Source organism: Peromyscus maniculatus, chromosome 1 (genome assembly GCF_049852395.1).
Source record: "Peromyscus maniculatus bairdii isolate BWxNUB_F1_BW_parent chromosome 1, HU_Pman_BW_mat_3.1, whole genome shotgun sequence".
In the NCBI taxonomy this organism is placed as follows: domain Eukaryota; kingdom Metazoa; phylum Chordata; class Mammalia; order Rodentia; family Cricetidae; genus Peromyscus; species Peromyscus maniculatus.
Genome location: NC_134852.1, coordinates 206,243,742 through 206,258,934, shown reverse-complemented (window position 1 = coordinate 206,258,934; position 15,193 = coordinate 206,243,742). Strand labels below are relative to the sequence as shown.

Below are 15,193 nucleotides of genomic sequence, written 5' to 3'. Positions count from 1 at the left end.
TCTTTCTTTCTTTCTTTCTTTCTTTCTTTCTTTCTTTCTTTCTTTCTTTCTTTCTTTCTTTCTTTCTTTCTTTCTTTCTTTCTTTCTTTTTCTTTCTTTCTTTCTTTCTTTCTTTCTTTCTTCTTTCTTTCTTTCTTTCTCTCTCTCTCTCTCTCGCTCTCTCTCTCTTTCTTTCTTCCTTTCTTCCTCTCTCTCTCTCTCTCTCTCTCTCTCTCTCTCTCTCTCTCTCTCTCTTCTTTCTCTCTTTTCTTTCTTTTTTTCTTTTTGCTTTTTTGTGACAGGGTTTCTCTATGCAGCTCTGGCTGTCCTAGAGCTCTGTAGACCAGGCTAGCCTCGAACTCACAGAGATCCACCTGCCTCTGCTTCTCAAGTGCTGGGATTAAAGGTGAACACTACCAGCACCTGGCTTACATCTATTTCTTAAGATTAAAAAAAAAAATGGGCCGGGTGGTGGTGGCGCATGCCTTTAATCCCAGCACTCGGGAGGCAGAGCCAGGCAGATCTCTGTGAGTTCGAGGCCAGACTGGGCAACAGAGTGAGTTCCAGGAAAGGTGCAAAGCTACAGAGAGAAACCCTGTCTCGGAAAACAAAACAAAACAAAACAAAACAAAACAAACTTATGTATACATATACATGCAGAAACTCTAATCAGTAATTCATTTTGTAACCATACACTTTCAGATATTGTGTTCTACATAATCTCATTTATTCTGATGAACAGTCTATATATATTTCTCTAGTCATCATTTGTTCTCAACATGGAGTATTTGGAAATGGTTGAGGGGAAAAAAATAGACTTTTCCTTCCATGAGAAAGAAGAGAAGTTTTGGTTATTTGCTTTGTGATGATTTTTTTTTTTTTTTGCTTTGTTTTATGTTTTTTGGACTTGAACTTTCAATCCTCTTGCCTCCAACTCCCAAATTCTGGGATTATAGGTATACCAAAAAAATTTTCAGTTCTATACAATCTGAAGAAATACAGTCCTACAAGGCACATTATTAAACACAAGTGGGGCTTGTACAAGAAACTTTTACCCCAAAGTCTAGAGAACTGAGTTGTTACTATCCATTGTACTGCTGAGTTTCATTCCTAAGATGCTCTCTGTGATCAGCGGAGATAGGAGAGGGCTGGACGGAGGAGGACAATAAGACAAAGGGCCTTACTTCAAGAAGTGGAGAAGAGGCTGGAGAAACGGTTCAGCAGGTAAGAGCATGCACTGTTCTTGCAGAGGACCTGAGTTCCATTCCCAGCACTACACTAGGCAGCTCACATTGCCTATTAATCCCAACTCCAGGGGATTTACTGCCTCTGGCCTCGGTAGGTACCTACAGTCAGACATGCACATGCATTCATGTAGACACATAATTAAACATATTAAAAATAAGCTCAGTGGTGGCGGCGGTGCACATCTTTAATCCGAGCACTTGGAGGCAGAGGCAGGTGGATCTCTCTGAGTTTGAGGCTAGCCTGGTCTAAAGAGTGAGTTCCAGGACAGCCAGGGCTACACAGAAAAAGCCTGTCTCAAAAAAAAAAAACAACAACAACAAAAAAAAAAAACAAAAAACAAAACTAAATAAATAAATCTTTTTTTAAAAGTGGAGGAAAATACACAAAAAAATTTAATGGGGACTTTGCTCTATTTCAGGTATTTCAGCTAGAGACTTTTGGCTTTCTTTCTCATATTTTTTTTAAAATACAGCTGCTAAAGTCAACACATTTTTACTACAAAGGGGTCTGATTTGAACAAGACCTTCCAAGCCTTTATATTTGGGCTTGTAAGAGGGCCCACATAATCACAACTCGATCTGATTTCTTCTTGGAAATCTTAGTGCTGAGCCATAGAAGTGTAACTCATTAAGTGCAGGAAATGGTGCCTAGAAATTACTCCAAGTATTTTTTGGTTATAACCTACAAAGACAGAAACCTGATGATGGTTTTTAAGTGAAGTCTACAAAAAGATATTCTCCATCACCCCAGAAATGTTATTTTTTTCCACAAAAGCAGTTTTTCAAATCTTTTTTTCCCAAAAGAATCATCCTTTAGGTCTCAAGTTAGTTTTTATTTTTATTTTTATTTTTTTACATTTTTATTTTATTATTTATTTGTGTGAGCACATTGTTGTGCCAAGGCACTCCTGTAGAGGGCAGAGAACAACCTCAGGAGTTGTTTCTCCCCTCCTACCCTTTGCTCTGGGGTCAAACTCAGGTTGATGGGTTTGTTTAGCAGGTGCTTTTATCTACTGGGCCATCTTGTCAGCCCTAAAGCTGAAGTTTGATATTCCATAGAGAACAGATTATTTTCAACTTAGGATGGTTTGACTCACAATTTTTTTTTAACTTCATAATACTGTGAAAGCAATATATATTCAACAGAAATCGTACTTCGAATTTTGATCTTTTTTTATAGGCCTAGCACAATATACAGTGGGATAGTCTCTTTTTTTTCTCAAGTTAATTAAAATCTTTATTAATTAACTTCTGATATCAGAAAAATAAGACAATACTCATTAAACATGTAATATTGGTGCTTTGGCCACCCTATGGGATATTTCTCTCTTCTTAAAAAAACTTCTTCCTTTATTTTTTTATTGTATGTGTATGGGGGCTTGCATGTATGTCTGTGCACCACATGCATGCAGCAGTGCCTGAGGTCAGCAGAAGGCATCAGATGTCCTGGGACTGAAATGATAGATATTATATAGATAGCTGTAAACTGCTAGGTGGGTGCTGGGAACCAAGAGCAGTAAGTGCTCTTAAGCACTGAGCCATTTCTCTGTCCAGGGTTATTTTCTCTTGCTACTGGGAGGCAGTAATCCATTGCTCTTAGTTACCCACTACAAACACAGTCAGTACTCGACAGTATACTAAGCTGCTCTGCTATTGTGTTTGCTAGGTAAGTTTATGAAATGCATTTTCAATTTATGAAGGCTTTACAGGAAGCCTTTAACCCAATCACAAGTTAAAGAGCATCTATACTGAGTTGGATTAACAAGTGTCCCCAAGCTCCTTTATGTCCTGAGAACCTCTGAACATTACCTTATTTCTAGTAAGGAAATAAAAGATCTGGACAGAGGAGGCACATGTGGACAAGGGCAGGTGATGAAAGGCATCAAGCCCCAAACCTAGAAACACTATGCATTGGCGGCCATTTCTAGAAGCCAGAAGAGGCATGACCTAGATTTTCCCTGGAACCTCTAAAACATGGTTCTCAATCTGTGAGTCACTATCCCTTTGGGGGTCGAATGACCCTTTCACAGGGGTCACCCAAGCCCATCAGAAAACACAGATATTTACATTATGATTCATAACAGTAGAAAAGTTGCAATTATAAATAGCAACAAAAATAATGTTATGGTTGGGATTCACCACAACATGAGGAACAGTATTAAAGGGTGCAGCGTCAGGAAGGTTGAGAACCAGCGCTCCAAAGGAACCAGTCTGCAGACACCTTGCACTTCAGGCCTCCAGAACTCTAAAAGAATAATAAAATGCTGTTGTTTCTAGCTATCTAATTTTGTACTGTGTTATGATAGCACTAGTAAACTAATCTATTCCAATGGAATTTCCATCCTAATATGTACTTAGGGAACATTTTACTCTCCTAACAGTGTGAAGAGCACACTTCTGTAGAATCAAAGCTCTGCCAAACTAACAAAATCCATTAAAGTAGTAATCTGAACAAAACATCTGATATAAAGACAATGTGTTTTTCTACCATGCTGTAACCTTTGCTAAGTACATTAGACTGAAAAGTATCCAAGGAAATGTGAACCAAGAAAATGTTATCATATTAGATTCTGAACAAAAGTATCTTTATAAAACCCTGTGAAGATAATTCAAAATGAATTCCAATCATAAATACAAGTTGCAACAGGTTTTTCTGCTTTTGCCATAGCTGAAATGTTAAAGTACGTATCAGATCAAAAAATATTAGTTTGAAGAAATGTCCTTTTCACTTAAGCAAGGGTGGATTTCAAATGTCACTTGTTCAGCTTACATGCTTGCCATGTATGCATGCGTTTCTGCGCTTTTCTCTACATGAGAAACTGTATATACCATGTCTGCGGCTTTAGCTGCATGCTGACTCTGGTCCCTCGGGTTATGAGAAACTGTAAGAAGCTGGCTTAGTGCAACTTAGTGTCAAGTTCATGTTGTCACTGAATCCCACACTGATAGCTGACTTTACTTAATTATTAAGAAACAAACAAAAGCGTTGCTGAATCACTAATTTCTAAGACCCCCTAAATCATTCCTGAGTGACCTAAATCCCTTCCTTATTTTTCTACTGCATAATTTCAAATACTCAAATGCTAAACTTTCCCATTGCTTCTCTATGTGGACTTCTACCAATTACCACCCTTTGCCAAAAGAGCCCTGTCCCTGTGTTCTGCCTACATGCCAGGGCTTGACAGATCCCTCAAACTCACTGTTCATGTAATTGGGCTCTTTCCAATTGCCTTTTGTTAGAAACTGCCCTCTTCTCAAGGGTTTATTTACCTGAATTCTAAATCTTTGTTCAGCCACTCTGTCCTATTTTAGTCTGTGTTTTCACCAAACCACATTGGAATAAAAATACAGCAAGAGGGGAAATGTTCACTAAGTAGCCAACATTTCTTGAGCTCCCATCATTGTTTAACTGCTTTAATGATGGAGTGTGTTTTGAGTCACTGAATCTCACAATAACCCTGAGAGGTGAGTGCTGTTATCCCAACATATTGATAAGGAAAAATGTCTTAGCTACCTTTCTATTACTGTGAACAGACACCATGACCAACACAACTTATAAAAGAAAGCATTTAATTGGGGGCTTAGGGTTTCAGAGGGTGAGTCCATGACCATCATGGTGGGATTGTGGCAGTAGGCGGCCAGGCATAGTGTTGGAGCAGAAGCTGAGAAGTAGCTGAGAGCTTGCATCTGATCCATAAGCAGAATGCAGAGAGTTGGCCACCTGGAATAGTGCTGGCTTTTTAAATCCCAAAGCCAATCCCCCAGTGACAGATCTCCTCCAAGATCACATCTCTTAATTCTTGCCAAGCAGTTCCACCAACTGGGGACTAACCATTCAGACATATGAGCCCATGGGGGCCATTCTCAAACTACCAGAGGAAACAAGCAAAGATGAGATACTATTTACCTAAGCTCACACTCTTGTGTTTGGCTCAAGAACCACAATTCTCTTTACCTCCACTGATGTTTCCAAAGTTTGAGTCATTTAGACCTAAAGTTGTTAAGGTCTTTTGGCAAATTTTTTCAACTTCTTTTCCTATCAAATCAAGGTTCCCATTTTTAAATATGAACTCTTTTGTAAAATAATGTCCCTCCTGGAGCTTCAGCACCCTTTTCTGCTCCTTTTAACCATCATGACTTAGTATGTTCAGCAGTTACTGATGGTCCAATGGATTCTGAAGCCCAGCCAAAGTTTTTTTTAGAATAATACTCAAAACAAAGCAAATATTGGCTTAGCTATGACACTTGTTGTTCTAAAATGTTAATAGCCTATTGTTCACTGTGGTTGTCTCAACGAGATAATACATTGAAAATCAGCATTTCCTGATAGGAAGTGAATTCCCACTGTGTGTCACAGGACTCTAGGCAAACACTGGGAGGGTTGCGTCAGAGCAGAGTAGTGATGAATCTGTTTCTGTTCCCTATCTCTCTCTCCTTTGCTTCCTCCTCCTCCTCTTTATCCCTCTCTTTAAAATGGATTTCTGCTTCAGCTCAAGCCATAATCTATTTGTCCATTTTGCTATTGCTGAACTGTTTTCCTAAAATGACTTCAAATGTTTAAGCAAAGTTTGTTCAACATCCTGTAGACAGCAGCATCCTGTATATTCCCAACCACGGAGAACTTCCTTAGTTGTAAATGCCACAATAGATGGAATAATTGACAAAGAAGCTATCAGGATGTGTCCTCAAAGCACAGTACATCCCATTTCCAAGCTTTCATTTCATATAAGCAATTGTTTAAAGAAACCATGTATGGAGCACAATAATCACAAGCTTCCCTATCTTTTTATTTTAGTAGGAACAACTGAACTTTAACTTACTAGTTCAAGTACTACAACACTGTTTAATTCCTTTAGTCTCTAGCAGATCCTCATACAGAAGAGCACTGTGATAGTGCTGAAACTGCTCTAGCAGACCTTTAAAACCATTTAAAATGCACTTTGTCTTCATAAACTCAAATTTTAACAAGTTTCTCTGCCAACATTTATAGGCCAGTTGATAATAGAAAATAACAAAGGAATAGGAGTCAGGCACGGTGCCACCTGCCTTTGATCCCAGCATCTGTGACTGAGACAGGAGGATTAGGAGTTTCAGGAAGGCCTGGTCTATGCAGTGAGGCCCTCTCTCAAAACAAGAAGGAAGAGGAATGGTCAGGAGATTGCAGTGGGGCTATCTCAGTCATCAGGGCACTCACCATGTACACAGCGCTTGGCTTCTAGGACAGTAATAAACTTGCCATTTATATGCTAGGCACCACAGAAAGCAGTAGTTACTTAACATTGGGTAAACAGCAACCTCCGATTTTAAAGTACACTTATTTAAGGTATACCAAGCCTTCCACCAAGAAGTCAGTGCAACACACACACAAGCACAGACATTTCCCTATTTCCAGGTCTTCAGAGATGCCTTACCACATAGCTGCAACCACAGATGCAGTTCTTATGTCATTTGCTTAGAACAGCTCGCATCCAACTCAGTGAGATGAAACTGAAACAGGCAATGCTGGACACCTTAGGTATGATGCGGCAACAATCCCAGCCCTTGTTACCTTTTAACTTTCCCGGCAGGATAACCCTGTACAGTTCACTTCTTAGCCTGCTTCCTCAGCACTAAGTTAGAAAACTGACCACATCTAGTAGTGATGATTTTGGCATTCAAGGAGACAAGGAGGAGAATGAGAGGGTTAAAATTTAAAACAATTTTAAACATAACTCTTGAAGCTAATTTGTAAAGCTCTATGTCACATTTATTTGTGTGTGTACACATACTACAACAAGCGAGGAGGTCAGGGGGTAACTTGTAGGAAGTGGCTTTCTCTTTCTATCACGTGGGTCCTACAGATTGAATCAGGTCATCAGGCTTTGCTGCAAGTGCCATCTCACTGGCCCTTGGAGCCAAAGTTAAAAGCTCTAGGATTAGCTCTTAAAGGTTGGGGCTCATTAAAGTTATACGGACCCACTTTAAAAGCAAGTGTCACCCTGTATTCTTTTTTCTCAACTATTAAAGTTTGGTCAAAAGATTTGGTTTTACTTCTGGAATGGGTTTTATAATATTGAAAAAGAGCTGTCAGAAAAGGACAGTTTCTGTAAAAATATAGAATAATATTCAGCTGTCTCATCACCTCCTTAAACTTTCAAATAGTTTAGGCCATATGGCATGTCAAATAAATTACAGCCCATATATGATATATAAAACATTATATACAAAACATATATGTGTTTTATTATATGTATTATGTTTTTTATTTCAATAACAGAAATCTTATATAATTTGGGTCCTGTAAGTTAAATCACTATTCCATCAAAAAACTATGTAAATATTAAAGCTGGAAGGAACATTAAAACTCATTTATCCAACTTCTCAGTTTACAGATGGTGAAGAAAGATAAAAAGAAGCTAAGTGACCCACCTGCAATCCCATAATTTCACAATCAAGTTACCCGACTTCAAATCCAACATTCCATAGATGAATTTCTACATTCTTTTCTTTCCCTGTTGTACTGAAAATTACTCCCCTCTGGAATAGTTCTTACCCTCTTGTGCATGGCTGAGTAGGAGGCCTACTCTTGATTGTCTAATCAGATGAGAAAAGGCAGGTGAGGGATTTCTGTTCTCATGAAACACTGTCATCCTTCACAACAGTCCACGGGCTCTGTCCCACAATGGAGGCGGAAGAACTGACAGCAGAAGCACATCCAATAGAGGGAATGTATAGGAAGCAACTTGGAAATAATCCAGATACACATCAAAATAAGAACGCTCAACCGGGAGCCCATCTGAGCATACACTGAAGCAGCACACAGCACTTACTAGACAGCTCCTTAGGAAGTAGGAGCTAAACACACAATAGCAGGTATAGCTTCACTTTACATGGATTTTAAACAGTCGTCCAAGTATTTCAGTAGAAACAGACACATTCAGACATACACATATTCATGGAAAATTTCTGGAAATATAGAAAAGAAATTATCCTTTGGGAAATAAAGTTAAGGGGACTAAGGTAGTCAAGAGACATTTTGTCACACATTCTTTTATATTCCTTCACCTTTTTACATGTGCATTTTCTCTTTAAAGGAACACTGTAATGAAAAATCTGGTCAATATAAAAACATTTAAGGTATGTAATGACAATGATAAATAGCAACAACAACAAATGTACATTAAAGCAGAGAAAAGGACTATAAAGCCCTGGGCAGCAACTTCTTGGTAAGGAGGTAAAGGAGGGATTTATCACTGAGAACCTGACAGTTTATACCTAGTCATACTTACCATTATAGCTATTCTCTAGAAAAAACCTTACAACCCTTTTCATACCATAGTCTACATATCAGTTTTCATGGATAAGCTATGGCATGAATGAGGAGAAATTTGTTTAGCATTCTTAGAGCGAACAGGGTTTGGGGAGCAAGTACATAAGGCAAGGTAAAAAGTCACTATTTTTTTTATATTATGTAATTATCATAAGAAAAATAAGAGTGTTAACAGAGATACTAACTACTGATTTTTAAATAAAGGTTCCGAATAAAATGAACTTTAAAATAATCTAATTAAACATTTACCAACAAACTGGATGTCAAATTTTACTCTGGCACAATTGTAAAAGCTCAAGTCCAATTCTCTTTTCCTACAAGTAAAGGCACAGCAGAGTTGTTCAAATGAAAGAGAAAACAGCAGACTGTTTTCTGTATTACATGAGAAATTTATTTCCAAGGTTGAATGATAATGTGTGGGTTGGGTCTTGATGCAAAACACATTGGGGGGCGGGAGTTTAAAAGCCACTTAGCCAAGTTCATACAGATAATAACTGAATGCTGAGTACAGAGGATGTTCAAAGAAGCTGAACAGCTACACCACACGGGCTGGCCTCATTGCCACTTGGAATCCATTTTTTTGATGGGGAGGTGACATACAGCCAGATCTACATCCTAGATAATTAAAAAACAAATGTCCTAAATCCCTGACAGATACATTTAAAAGCACAGCTTTGGTTTTCCTGTCATTTATAAGAAACCCTGGATTGGGAGCTAAACAATCTTTGCTTAGTTCTAACACACTCTTTATTGAGGTTTCTGGACAAGTTTGTGTCATTACAAAGAGATTTAGGGTATTCTAATCTGGAAAATATCTAAGGGGGCTAATCCAAATCCCTAATTTTATAGGTGAAGAAAGTAATGTCCAAAGTAAACTTGTCTTGATTGCATTCTTCAGTGATATCAGACTTGACTTTATTTTTCCCTTCTTGTAAAGTTAGAGACAGCTAACAAAACAAGTAACAAAGAGGAAGGTGAAGCAAGGTAATGGTGGCCAGGAAGTTTAAGAACAAAAAAGATGACACAATGTCACCCCAAAAGCTTTACAGAAATCCGCCAGTTTCAACATTCAACTATGATTTTGACTAAAGCAAGCTGTTAAACTTGCTTGCATTAAATCGATGTGTCTACCCCTGAAAGAGTACACAATGAACAAATAACACAAAGAACAAGTCACAATCTCAGCCTCTCTCAACATGCCCATGTTGGTCAGTGCATAATTGAATCCTTTACAGACATTTAAAGCTCAGCTACAAACAAAACCCAGACATCTGACGAGAAGGTTGGGAAAAAAAAAATGCTCAACATGGACCTCGCTGAACAATAATTCTCCTACAGTTCAACTTACCATCCACGTCACAAATTCTAGAGAACACAGAGGCACGGAACCGGCGGAACTGCCCAAGCATGGAACAGAACTTTGGGCTGCAGCCTGTCCCAACTCTTCCAACAAATACCCAATAGCAACAGGACAAAGCATCATTATGACAGAAATAAAGGGCCTTTAGAGGCTGCCTTTTTTTTAATTCGATGAACCCACTCTTACACACAAAGTTCATGCCACGATGTCTCGAAATGCAGTACTGCCCAATTATGCTATAAAAGTGACTAATAAATTCAGTACAAAACCCTTCTTTAAACACTTTAATGTTAGAAAATTAGCACACTTGGAGACTACTAGTATTTCCCTCCCTTTAAAACAGCCAATGACACCCACAAACAGTTAAAAATAAGAACAAGTAGATAAATAGTATAAGAAAATAAAAAGCAGACAAATCATCTAAAAGAAAACAATCAGTTGAGTGAGAAGCCACAGCTTACTCCCAAAGACAAGTACTGCATGCTATTAGTAATTGGCACAACATTAACCATCGGCTTTGTTTCCTTCCTAAGCTGGTAGCTCTAGGTATTACAATACATAACCCACTACTTACAAAACCCCCGGAGCCTCTGTACATTTCTTAAACTCATTTTCATGTGGCAATTCTGATGCAATGCTGCCCTAAAAATGATCTTTGTTTTAAACAGCAAGCTATCTACTCGATGTGGTTAGTGCAGGGTGGAGCCCACTCTGGGGGAAACAACACACCCAGACAGATTTCAGTCAGAGCAAGTTGCACATTAATATTGCCACATTTCCCAGGGCCTCAGAGTCAAAATTCATTGGTTAATTCCTCCCAAAGTAACAGAGGAAAAGTCCGTGTTTGGAGATCAGCTTTCCTGCCAGAGCATGAACTATAGGCTGATTTCTGTTTAAAAAGAGACAGCCCAGGCAGGCAGCTCAATCCACACACTGGTAGGTGGAAGTGGACTACTGTAAAGGAAGTCCAACCATGCTGCTAGCTTCTAAGTTTAGCAACTGCAGTTTTTGCATATCTCAAGGTGTCAGAAACACAGCTTGCTTTAGAATATTACTTTAGGGGACTTGAACACAAACACAAACTATCCATTTTTTCTTCCTCACCACTTCTCTACTTTTACCAACATAGAAAAAATAAAAGCATTACATTTACAATTAGCAAGAGTTGACTTCAAAGCAAGGATGTCAGGCTCTGTGGGTAAAGTCATTTGCTGCTAATAAGCCTGATGACCTTAGCTTGATTCTTGGAATACACATGGTGGAAAGAGGTAACCGACTCCCACAAGTTGTCATCAGACCTCCACACATGAGCCTTAGCACATGTACGAGCCCACATACACAAAACATACACACATAATACATATAAAAGAAAAAGGATGTGATTTTATGGACTTGCTTTGGTATGTCATTAAAATGTATGCATAAAAGGAAATTAATTTTGATGATAACTAATATGCACTATATTTCAAAATTTTCTACAGTCATCTATGTAAAAAGTTTATAAGAATTTTAGTTTAAATTTTTTTGTATGACTTTTTTTTCCAAATAAGATATTCTATGAAATAAAAATACAAGTACTATATTAAAAAAATCTGTTTAGTTTTTCAGTATTAATTTTATCACTACATAATTATTTATTTAATGTTATTTTTAACAAATACCACTTTTTGCATATGTACATTCAGAGATGCAAGTTAATTTTTCATGCAAATTCTATAATCATACAATTGAATAGTTTTCTCTGATTAAAATATCCAAGCACATTTTTCTTTTTTTGTTTATTTTTTTTTTGTCTGTTTTGGTTTTTTTTTTGTCTGTTTTGTTTTTTTCAAGAAGGATTTCTCTAGTAGCCCTGGCTGTTCTGGAACTCACTCTCTAGACTACACTGGCCTCGAACCCAGAGATCCAACTGCCTCTGCCTCCTAAGTGCTGGGATTAAAGGTGTACACCACCACCACCTGGCTAAGCATGTTTTCCTTCTTCTTTCTTTCTTTCTTTCTTTCTTTCTTTCTTTCTTTCTTTCTTTCTTTCTTTCTTTCTTTCTTTCTTTCTTTCTTTCAAGTTGTCATGGATTATTTACACACAATGTAAAACAAATAACAGAAAAGGTTTTGAGAGAAAACCAGAAAAATATGTTTAATGATAAATATCATATTATTTTCAACAACTGTTACCCCTCATATTGAAAGAATAAATTACTATGGAGTACTGGACATCTGAGAGATGGCCTGAAACACCCTCTTTAAGGATCTAATGAAGAGGGTACTCGTTAATCTAGCTTTTCTTAGGTTGTGAGGTCACCTCTAACAAATAAAAAGTAACCATTCCAAAAACTCCTTTTGCAGTGCAAGTGCCTGGTTTAGTTATTTTCCACCATACATTAGTTATGAATCACCTACTCCCATCCTTTGCTCTTCCTTGTCCTACCCCCAACACTGAACAACTCAAAGGTGCCAGCTGGGTATTAATTAGAAGCATCTCGTCTTGATACTTTTTGGATTTACACTGCTGGAAATGTCTGTTTTCAAGTCAAAATTCACTTTCACAGCTGCAAAGGAAATGACAGGAGAAGAAAAACACAGCCAATACATATCAGCAATTAATTCCATCCACAACTGCCCAGCTGTTTGTGCATGGAGGAATCAGTCTGTTTCCTTTTGGGGCTTTCACCACTGAAAATTGATACTGCACATTCAGAGACACAAGCTGTTTGTAACATGTCAGGAATGTGCACAAGATCACACAGAGTTGAGAGACAAAATGAAATCCAGATTCAGTTTTCTTGGAGCTTGTCAGTATTATTTCATAGTTTTAAAAACTCAAAAACACCCCAATCACAGAGAGAAGAAATACATTAAAAGAAATCTCATTTCTGAGTATTACCCTTCCAATAGAGAGGAAAATCTGCCAATGATATCAGATTTAGTAACAAAAATAGACACACTGATTTATTGGTATAGACAAGGTGTGACATTCTTAGGAATCCACATGCCCCTAAGATGTTAAATAAGGCTAATACTCTTTTGAACACACACACACACACACACACACACACACACACACACACACACACACACCTAGACATTTAATGTAAAAGTCATCAGCAAATGGTATTCATACCACAATCATGCAGTAAAGCAGGTTTTTCTAGTTGGTTCAGATATTATTTGACATATCCTGTCTATTTCAGAGATTCACATATATTTATAGATCCAGTCTTCTAGGGCAATGGTCAAGGAGTGAAAATTTTCTTTCCTTTCACTCATCAGCTTTGTGGATCTTAAGTAAGAACCCTCTTATTGAGTGACAGAGGGCTTAACAATCATAGTATGGATTCATGCAACTCAAAAAGTTAATCTCTGCCCCTCTCTGCCCTTCCACTCCAATTTTATCTGAAATATTTGTCATTTAAATATTTATAAAATACTACTGTTATATTTTCCTGTATAAAATAAATTCTATTTTCAGTATATAAAATGATTATGACTAGTTATCATGAAAGTTAAAAGAAAAAGATGGCATTTTTTAAAAAAAGAAACTCAATTGAGTCCTGAAAGCCTGAAGCTTCATTTGTTAAATAAATGCATTTTAAATATGTGGTAGACTGAAAATAGAACACACCACCAAAAACAGGGCTTTTTCCTTCCCAGTAAATGTCATCTAGTTGAAGACATACAGGGGAGGAAGAGAATTTAATCTCTGCTCATATGACATTACCTCTAGAAGTATGGTATAACCATTAGTGACTAAAACTTTGGCAAATTCCAGCTCTGTAAGACTCTCAGGCTAGCTTCAAATACCCAGGGGAAGGAACTTCCTCACCTACGAGACGGGCTAAGGCAAAGGGGTCCTGTCTTTATAAATTAATAAGCTGCTTATTAGACTCAATCCATGATGGCCTCTGAGCTGGGGCTACATTAGCAAGAATCTTCATTAAGGCCACTGATAAGAAATTTTAAAGTGAGTATCCAAAAAAAAGCTTATTATAATTTTAAATTTTATTTCTAATATGTGTATGTGTTTGTACATAAATATGTACACATGTGTGTAGGTGCCTGTAGAGGCCAGGTATCTGAATCCCTGGAGCTGGAGTTATTAATGGACCATCTGGTTGCTGGGGACCAAACTCAGGTCTTTTGGAAAAGCAGAATATGCTTATGAGCCATTTCTCTAAGTCTCTTATATTTTAATTATACATTTACTATTTCATTATAAAATATTTAAACATACAGCAAATTTGAAGGAATTTTATATCAAGCATCATACAAACATTGCTTAGGGTCTGCTCAGAACACTGTAGTGTACCAGTTTTGTCACATCATCTCTTTACTCCTCTATCCACCTATTCATTTTATTTTTAGTGCAGTTTAAGGTAAATTAGAGGCATCAGTACATTTCTCCCAAATACTTCAAGTTACTTCACTAACTACAGTTCATTATTTTCTTTCAATGTAAAATTTACATAATGATATTTTAAAAGCTAAGTGTACCTCGATGACCCTAATTCCTATAGAGCTATGCAATATTATCTGTATCCCCTAATGTTCCCTCATACTTCTTTCCAGACAGGTCCTGCCATACTGCTCTAGGAGCAATCTCAATAGCTAAGCCTTTGAGACCAATGCATTAAACTATCCTGCTGTGCTACATAGCTTATACTTGGGTCACAAAGAATGACAACTGGCAGGTATGAATCATCTAGATGGGAGGAATCTAAGAAGAGCTCACAAGTTAAAAGTGACTATAGACTCAGCTACTTCAATTACTCAACTTTGTAAGTGAATAAAGCAAAATTTAGACTGTTCTGATTTGCCTCTTTAGGGCACTCAACTAGTCAGTAGTTATTGGAAAGGCAGAAACCTGATACAAAGCTCATGTAGCAGCTCTTGCTCCATTCTAGAATGAGCTCCACCTGGGGCCTGGCCATGGATCTCTGCATTGGCTTCCATCAGCCATAGGATGACAGGGTGTTTGGCTACCCCATCACCAGAGTAGGTCAGTTTGGGCTTTTTTTTTTTTCTTTAACTTTTTGGTTTGAGGCAGTTAGATTGCCCTGGGTGACCATAAACTTGTTCTGTAGCTTAGGCAAGCCTTAAGTTTGCAATCTTCCTGTCTCTGCTTTCCAGGCCTGGCTAGAATCCTCTATTCACTGTTAAAGCAGATAGTGGTAAAATTGTATCTGGGAAAAGAGAGAGGTACTTCCTTTTTGCTACCAGAACTGGAGTTGGGGAGGCACAGATTAGTGACTGTGTAGTGACTAGATATTATGTAAATACTTTCCCTTTAACTGTCTGCAAA

General features: G+C 37.7%; 1 protein-coding gene across 10 annotated transcripts in view; it reads right to left on the bottom strand.

Annotated features, from left to right (window-relative positions):
- The window catches only part of Add3 (adducin 3), a 116,165-nt gene that overhangs the window by 40,620 nt on the left and 60,352 nt on the right, over nt 1-15,193 (bottom strand). Inside the window, exon 1 of one of the 10 annotated variants that reach the window (XM_076563285.1) lies at nt 10,470-10,615. The exons of 6 other annotated variants lie outside the window; for them this stretch is intronic. The gene's annotated coding sequence lies outside the window, so the exon portion shown is untranslated. Of the gene's footprint in view, nt 1-6,637; nt 6,750-9,883; nt 10,006-10,469; nt 10,616-15,193 lie in introns of those variants that run through there. 3 more of the 10 variants (XM_042265158.2, XM_076563288.1, XM_076563286.1) reach the window with 3 other exon arrangements.